The sequence below is a fragment of the Hevea brasiliensis genome, chromosome 8 (assembly GCF_030052815.1).
Source record: "Hevea brasiliensis isolate MT/VB/25A 57/8 chromosome 8, ASM3005281v1, whole genome shotgun sequence".
Taxonomy (NCBI): domain Eukaryota; kingdom Viridiplantae; phylum Streptophyta; class Magnoliopsida; order Malpighiales; family Euphorbiaceae; genus Hevea; species Hevea brasiliensis.
The window spans coordinates 94,689,955-94,698,655 of record NC_079500.1 but is presented as its reverse complement, the minus strand read 5'-3'; positions in this window follow the sequence as shown (position 1 = coordinate 94,698,655).

Below are 8,701 nucleotides of genomic sequence, written 5' to 3'. Positions count from 1 at the left end.
TTAAAGAATGTTAGAGCTACCTACCAATGCGCTATGGTCACATTATTCCATGACATGATGCACAAAGAAGTAGAGGTGTATGTGGATGATATGATCATCAAGTCCAGAGAGGGAGAAAGTCATGTGCAAGTGTTGAGAAAAGTATTCGAAAGGCTCAGGAAGTATCAGCTGAAATTGAACCCAGCCAAGTGTGTGTTTGGGGCTAGATCTGGAAAGCTATTGGGATTCATAGTGAGTGAGAAGGGAATTGAAGTGGACCTAGACAAGGTTTGAGCCATTCAAGAAATGCCATCCTCAAAGACAAAAAGGGAGGTGCGTAGTTTTCTGGGAAAGCTGAATTACATCTCGAGATTCATTTCCAACCTCACTGCTAAAGCTGAGCCCATCTTTAAGCTACTCAGAAAGAACAACACCACTCAATGGGATCCAGTCTATCAAGAGACTTTCGAGAAAATTAAACAGTACCTGTCGAATCCACTAATATTGGTCCCTCCAGTGGTAGGAAGGCCGTTGATTCTATATATGGCAGTTCAACAGAGCTCAATGGGGTTTGTTATAGGGCAGCATGATGACACAGGTCGAAAGGAGAGGGCCATTTATTATTTGAGTAAGAAGTTCAATGATTGTGATTGAAAGTACTCATTCCTAGAGAAAACTTGCTGCACGTTAACCTGGATGGCAAATCGGCTCAAACACTACTTGTTGAATCATAAGACATGGCTCATCTCCTGAATGGATCCCATCAAGTATGCATTTGAAAGCCCATTCGTGCCAGGGAGGATAGCAAAATGGCAAGTCATACTCTCTCAATATGACATTGTCTATATGGCCAGAAAGGCAGTAAAAGGGAGCGCAATTGCTGATCTCCTGGTAGAAAACCCTATCCAAGATTATGAAGCCTTGGATTTCGAATTCCTTGATGAGCATGTTAATGAGGTTGGCAGCGAGTGTAAGAAACTGACTGATGTATGGGAAATGTATTTTGACGGAGTAGTCAATTTGTCTGGTAATGGGATCGGAGCTGTATTAGTATTCCCTAACAGAAAACACTTTCCGATAGCTGTCAAGTTAAGATTTGATTGCACCAACAATGTAGCGAAATACGAAGCCTGTGTGATGGGTTTACAGGCCGCCATCGAAATGAAGGTCAGAAAGTTAGAGATGTATGGAGATTCGGCCTTGATCTTTTATCAAGTCAAGGGAGAATGGCAAACCAAAAACCCGAAGCTGATCCCATATCAGAAGTACCTACTGGAATTGATTAAGAAATTTAAAGAGATTTCTTTCACTCGCCTCAACAGGGACAAGAATCAATTCGCAGATGCCTTAGCCACTCTGGCTGTCATGGCTCAAATGGAAGAGGGGCAGATGACTCAGGTATTGCAGATCCAAGCAAGGGGTAAACCAGCTTATTGTTTCATGGTCGAGGAAGAAATCGATGGCAAACCCTGGTATCATGATATCCAGGTCTACATCAAAACTAGGGAATACCCTCTGGGGGCAAGTAGAAATGAAAGGAAAATGATCAGAAGATTAGCTTTGGGACACTTCCCCAATGGTGAAATTTTGTACAAAAGGAGTTTCAATGGCGAATTGTTAAGGTGTATAGATGCAAAAGAAGCAAGGAGAATCCTTTTTGAGACTCATGAGGGAAATTGCTCAACCCATGCCAATGGGCATATGATGGCCAAGCAAATCATGAAACGAGGATACTTCTGGACTACTATGGAAAAAGATTGCATCGAGTACTTTCGAAAGTGTCACAAATGTCAAATCTACGCAGATTCGATAAATGTCCCACCTCATCAATTGTTCAATCTTGTCTCATCTTAGCCTTTTGCAATGTGGGGGATCGACGTGATCGGTCCCATTAATCCTAAGGCATCCAATGGGCATAGGTTCATCTTGGTAGCTATTGATTACTTTTCCAAATGGGTCGAAGCGATGTCATATGCTCACATCACACAGAATATGTTCCTCAAATTTCTCCGAAATAATGTCATCTGCTGACACAGTCTCCCCACCGACATCATCACTGACAATGCCAAAAATTTGAATGGTCTAAAGATTCGAAGTTTATGTGACCAGTACAAAATCCGACATCTCAATTCTTCACCATATCGTCCCCAGATGAATGGAGCGGTAGAGGCCGCTAACAAAAACCTAAAGAGAATAATCTGAAAAATGGTCGTCACTTATAGAGATTGGCATGATATGCTTCCCTATGCTCTTCATGCATATCAGACCTCCATAACAACATCGATTGGGGCAACTCCATACTCATTGGTTTACAGAATGGAGGTTGTTCTACCTATCAAGGTAGAAATTCCCTCCCTGAGAATTCTGAATGAATCAGGAATCGATGAGTCAGAATAGATCCAATCAAGGTTGGACCAATTGAATTTGCTGGACAAAAAAAGGCTAGCAGTAGCGTGTCATGGGCAATTATACCAAAGAAGAATGGCTAGGGCATTTAAAAAAGGCGTTTCTCGGCGCGAATTCCAACCGGGGGATCTGGTCTTGAAAAAGATTCTTCCAAATCAAAATGATGCCCGGGGCAAATGGTCGCCAACTTATGAGAGACCCTATGTAGTTAAAAGGGCATTTTCTAGTGGTGCACTGATCTTAACCCGTATGGACGGTGAAGAATTCTCATGACCCGTGAATGCAGATGCTGTCAAAAGGTATTATGCCTAAAAAAAAAAAAAAAGTAAGAGTGAAAACCCGAAAGGGCGCTTCTAGCAAATATGCGAAAGAGGGCGAAAACCCGTAAGGGCGCTTTCTACAAAATGAGTGAAAGATGAAAACCCAAAAAGGCATCCTGAAAAAGCGAGCTTAAAAAAAAAAAATCTAGGAGCGAAAACCTGAAAGGGCACCCTTAGAACTAGAAAATGGAGAAATAAGGAAGGAAATACAGGACCAGGAAAGGAAATAAGTCACCATGGAACGAATGTTCGTTAAAAGATTACTTGAAATAATGGCAGTTAAGGGAGTTCAAAGTTAACTATAAGGAATTTGTGAGATCCATTCTTGTACCCTACTGTACCTTTTTTTTTTCTCAAGCCATAATAAAGTCATTCTTTCACTCTAATTTATCTTTCTTACTTACACTCTAATTTATCTTTCTTATATACTTACACTCTAATTTATCTTTCTTATATATCCACACTCTAATGTTATCTTTCTTCTACACCTTTATTTATACGCTATTAATCTGTTAAAACTTTGTCATAAGATTAGGATTTGAATATCGATTACCTCATGTACTTTGCTATGAGATTTGCAGGAAATGATCGATACCCTAAAAAAAAAAAAAAAAAAAAAAAAAACTAGGGGTGAAAACCCGAAAGAGCGCTCCTAGTAAAATATGCAGATGAGAAAGTGGGAATCTGCAAGGGCGCGTTTTGCAAAATAAGAAAAGAGTTGAGAACAAAAAGGGCATCCTGGAAGTGAGTAAGAGAAGGAAAGGTGTAGGTCAAGTCTTGGGACTCGTCCTCCATTAATCATTTATCTTCGAAATCTTGTTAAGTACATTTCAATGCGGAAGAACTTCTTGTGACAGGTTGGCCTTGCTTTGTCAGCATTATTTTTTAGCATTTTAATTTCCTGTCATCAACCTCTAGTTCCTTGATCCAAGTTGATTTTAAGTTTTAGCATTTTAATTTCCAGCAATCAACCTCTGGTTCCTTGATCCAAGTTAATTTTAATTTTTAGCACTTTAAATTCCTGTCATCAACCTCTGGTTCCCTGATCCAAGTTGATTTTAATTTCTAGCATTTTATTTTCCTGTCATCAACCTCTGGTTCCTTGATCCAAGTTGATTTTAAGTTTTAGCATTTTAATTTCCTGCTATCAATCTCTGGTTCTCTGATCCAAGTTGATTTTAATTTCTAGCATTTTAATTTCCTACTATCAACCTCTGGTTCCTTGATCCAAGTTGATTTTAATTTCTAGCATTTTAATTTCCTATCATCAACCTCTGGTTCCTTGATCCAAGTTGATTTTAAGTTTCAGCATTTTAATTTCCTGCTATCAACCTCTGGTTCCCTGATCCAAGTTGATTTTAATTTCTAGCATTTTATTTTCCTGTCATCAACCTCTGGTTCCTTCATGCAAGTTGATTTTAAGTTTTAGCATTTTAATTTCCTGCTATCAACCTCTGGTTCCCTGATCCAAGTTGATTTTAATTTCTAGCATTTTATTTTCCTGCTATCAACCTCTGGTTCCTTGATCCAAGTTGATTTTAATTTCTAGCATTTTAATTTTCTGCTATCAACCTCTGGTTCCTTGATCCAAGTTGATTTTAATTTTAAGAATTTTAATTTTAAGCATTTTAATTTCCTATCATCAACCTCTGGTTCCTTTATCTAAGTTGATTTTAATTTTCAGCATTCTAATTTCTTGCTATCAACCTCTAGTTTCTTGATCTAAGTTGATTTTAATTTTCAACATTTTAATTTTTGATATCAACCTCTGGTTCCTTGATCTAAGTTGATTTTAATTTTCAACATTTTAATTTCTTGCTATCAACCTCTGGTTCCTTGATCCAAGTTGATTTTTAATTTCTAGCTTTTTAATTTCCTGCCCTCAACCTTTGGTTCCTAGATCCAAGATTGATTTTGATTCTCGGTATTCTAATTTTCCATACTCCGACCGCCCAAAATATGAGTCTGAATCTTTATATAATTCCTGTACGGGAAAATTTTATTCCTTTTAATAGAAATTATGTAAAGAGGGGCAGCTGTCGACACCATATTTTGGTCGATCACCGAAGTCAAGGGACTTTAAAATCGACTCCCAGCCGACGTCCTTCGATCACAAATGACTTTTCCGAACGCATCGATTGCTCGTTCATGAAATAAACCGATTCCACCCTTAGTTAATTGTTTTTCGATCTCTTATCAGAGGGGTTCGAATCAATGACTGGTCTCCGGACCTTCCAATCTCGCCTCCAATCTCTCTTTACAAATATTGTGGAAAGTCATTTAGCTAATGCTAGAATCGGGTTCCTCACTTGTATGTCCCAGATATTTCCTAAAAAAAAGTTAAAGGTTTCTATCCGGTTTACTGACGATCCTCATCTTAAGAATTCAAATTAAGTCTTTCCAATGTTCTAAAGATTTACCCGATGTTTGGTCATGGCTAAGTCCGGCCTCAGGCTTACAATGTTTTCCGATCTCTTATACTTAGGTTAATGGTGGCTTTCAGGTTTGATGTCCAATACGTTCAAACAATTAAGTACTCATATGATTTGCACGCTTTCTGATCTCATCAAGAATTTGAATAAAAAAGGACTTCAATTTATTTCAAAATAAAATTTACAAATCATTCGGCTGGATGGTCTCCCCCAGCCTATTCTCTAGGTACATCATCATTTCTCTCATTCTCTCTCTCTCTCTCTCTGGCTCCTCATCGCTCTCATCTTCGGCCTCTGGGGCGAGCTCATTCATCCAGGAGAAGTCCTCTTCAGGATACTGCTTCCTTAGCTCGGTCAGAAGGTCATTATGGGCGTTCACATAAGCCCCAGCCTCCTTTGTGGTGCTCTCCTCTTCCTTAGCTTAAAGTTCCTCATCCTTGGCTCAGAGCTCTTCCTCCTTCGCCCAAAGGTCTTCAGTATAACAAGCGAGATCGGCAGACTGACTATCTCGGGAGTTTTCAAGTTCTCGCTCCACCTCCGCTATCCTTTCCTCATAATGCTTCATCCGATCTTCCATTCTGGCGATGTAGTCGTTAGCAGAGGAGAGCTGAGCTTGTGCAGCTGAGGCGTCTTGGACTGCCTTAAGGATCTCCTTCTTTAAGGCGTGGGCTTTCTCTCTGAGTACGTGCTGATTTACAATGGCCTCTAGGCCTAAGCTCATTGTCTGAGCTAAGATATCATCCATGCTCTCCTCTGCTAACCGGTTCTGATCTGCTTTGAAGCAGATGAAAGCTCCCTTGACTTTGGCCAGGCCAGGATTCCCCCTTGTAGAGTGATTCTTTTCTAGCGATTGGATCAAAAGTTGAGCACCCAGGGAAAATGTCCTAACCATATGACCCAAAGATTCCCCTTCCACATTGGAAGAGATCGGAGGAAGCAGGGGAGGCGAAAGCTTGATTTGCTGAGGAGCAGGAGCGACGACCTCTACCTTAGGGATCGGTTGCTCCTGAGATCAGGGAGGAGAGCTCGACAACTCTACTAATTCATGATGAGTTTGAGCATCAGCAATGGTGGCCCCCTTCATCACCCGTACTTTTCTGGAGACCTCCCTCTTTCGCTTGCGGCTCTCCTTGGAAGCATCGCCGCCCGCCATACCTGCACAAAGAAGAAGTCAGTGAGTTCGCTAAGATTCAGAGACCAGAAATATGGGTAGTACCAAGGCCGAGGTCAAAGAGCTGAAGCTCGTATTCTTCGTCAGTGATCAGTCGCATTATCTAATACTTCAGTTCGGCCATCACCGCGTCTAAGCAAGAGAATTTATGGGTGGATGCTTGAGACTTTTACTCTTTCACCACGGCGTCTTCGTCCTTATTTAAGGTGATCTTCTTTGGGATTCGAGCGACTAGGTGTTGCCAACTCCGTGAGATACCCTCAAAGCCATTCCGAATCTTGCTCCTCAAAATAAAGAATCGGTTCTTCCAATTCTTCAATGAAGAAGGGAGATCGGTAAAGAGGGAGCAGTTAGGCTTAGCCTAAAAGAACCAGAACTCATCATCCTTCCTTTGGGCAAGCCTATGTAGCTCGGCAAAGACTTTAGCTGTGGGTTCCAGTCTCTTAGCTCAGCAGAGGCCCCAGAAAGCTATTAAAGTCAGCCAGGAGTTCAGATGCAATTGAGCTACTAAGACATGGTGAACTTTAGGAAGGCCTTGTAAAATTCGTCCAAAGGAAAATGGAGCCCGGCCTTCAGCTGCTCTTCATACACCATGATGAGATCGCTCTCATCGAAGAAGTGATCGGCCCGATGATCGCCATGGCATTTGATCAGTTCAAATGAGTCGATCCACAGATTGTACTCCTGACTTATAGATTGAAGATCAGTTTCTCTCAGGACCAAAGGCAACTCATCCATCGCGTTTTTCTTACGAATATGCTCCTCACCCTGGCCCGCAAATGCATCAAGAATCGAACGAGGGCCGTGCTGGTTCGACCACCTGATCTAATTACATTACCCTCTTTCGAGGTCCACAAAACATGGACGGAAGGCAGGCTCGCAGCCCTCTGACCCTCGGCGCCGCTCATTTTTAAGAAAACAAAAGAAGTTTAACTAAGAAAAGAATCAAAATCCTTACCAGAATGTGATCGGTGCTGGAAAAACTTGAAGAAATAAGAGAATGCTGAGATTGCTAGCAAAGTTCTGAAAATGACATAAGGGAGCAACTGATTGACCCTCCCCCTATTTATACCCGTCTGAGCATTTAACGCTCACAAAGTCCAAAGCGGCCAGTTAGAGGAATCGGCTCGCTTTCCTGACACGTCGCGGGAAGGTTCCAGAAAAATAATAATAAAATCGAATAAATGAGATCAGTTAGCTAGGGTTATCGAATTGGGCAAACTTTCAAAGCCACAAATCAACTATTGACGATTTAGTTAGAGATCAGATCGAATATGCACATTAGAGATCGAAAAAATAACTAATGCAATAATTAAATAATAACCTTGAAATAAAATTTCATTTCATTTCCAAAAGGTCGGATTACATCGTTTGGACGATCTAAAGAGATCAGATTATTACATCATTAAGGGAATCTTTAAAGATCAGATTACATCATTTGGGCGATCTTTAAAGATTAGTACTACATCTTACCCAGTAAGGGCCTATGTCAAAGCCTAGTCTTGTGGCTGAATCAAAAGATGTGTTTAATCAGAAAGCCAGCTACAAGTATTGGATAGATGTACAGCTTAGATAGGGTGACTATGACTCTCATGATGGTGAGCGGAGTCATCATCAATGTCATCGACCAGAACCGAGCTGCAGTCGGGACAACCGATATGGTGAGGAGCCAAATGAACTTCAAGACACGGTCACCGACGTTGAGATTGAAATTAGCAGTTCTCTTGCCTGAGATCGGTTCACTGATTATATTGGTAGACCGATTTGAGATCGGCACGATTGTCACTTTCGATCTTGAATGGTAAATTAGTATGGTTCCCTTACTGTCATTGGATGTTGTCCTCATGGTTCTCCGATTGCTGGGATCATAAATTTTCAGGCGAAGGGCGAAGAAAATAGTCGGAAAAGATCAAAAGTAGTCACCATAATCAGAATTGTTATCAGAGAAGCTAGAATTGGAGAAATGGAGAAACTGGAGGAGGAGAAGTGAAGTATAAAGGGGATTTCTCATTGGTGTATATATATAGGGCTTGATCATTTATTGCATGTAGAAATCGAAGCGTATGCATCTGTAACTGAAGAATTAATTGCTTTGACCAAGGTAGGTCAGATAATAAGAAAGATCTAGAATGGGAAAGATCGGGGAATGAGAAGGGACCTGATACTAGAGATATAGGAAAAGGAGAGGGTCATAATAGGGAGAGCGGAAGAAATAGAGATTGGAACGCACGGAGGGATTAAAATAACTTTCAATCAATTCTCTTCATAATCAGAGCCGAGTTAGTTAAAGCATTAAAGGTGGATCAAATCTTCACGGCACGCCTCAGTTGCAGAAATGCCTACTTAGCTGACAGACGCCAAAACACTTATGGCAGTTCTGTACACCTCGATCT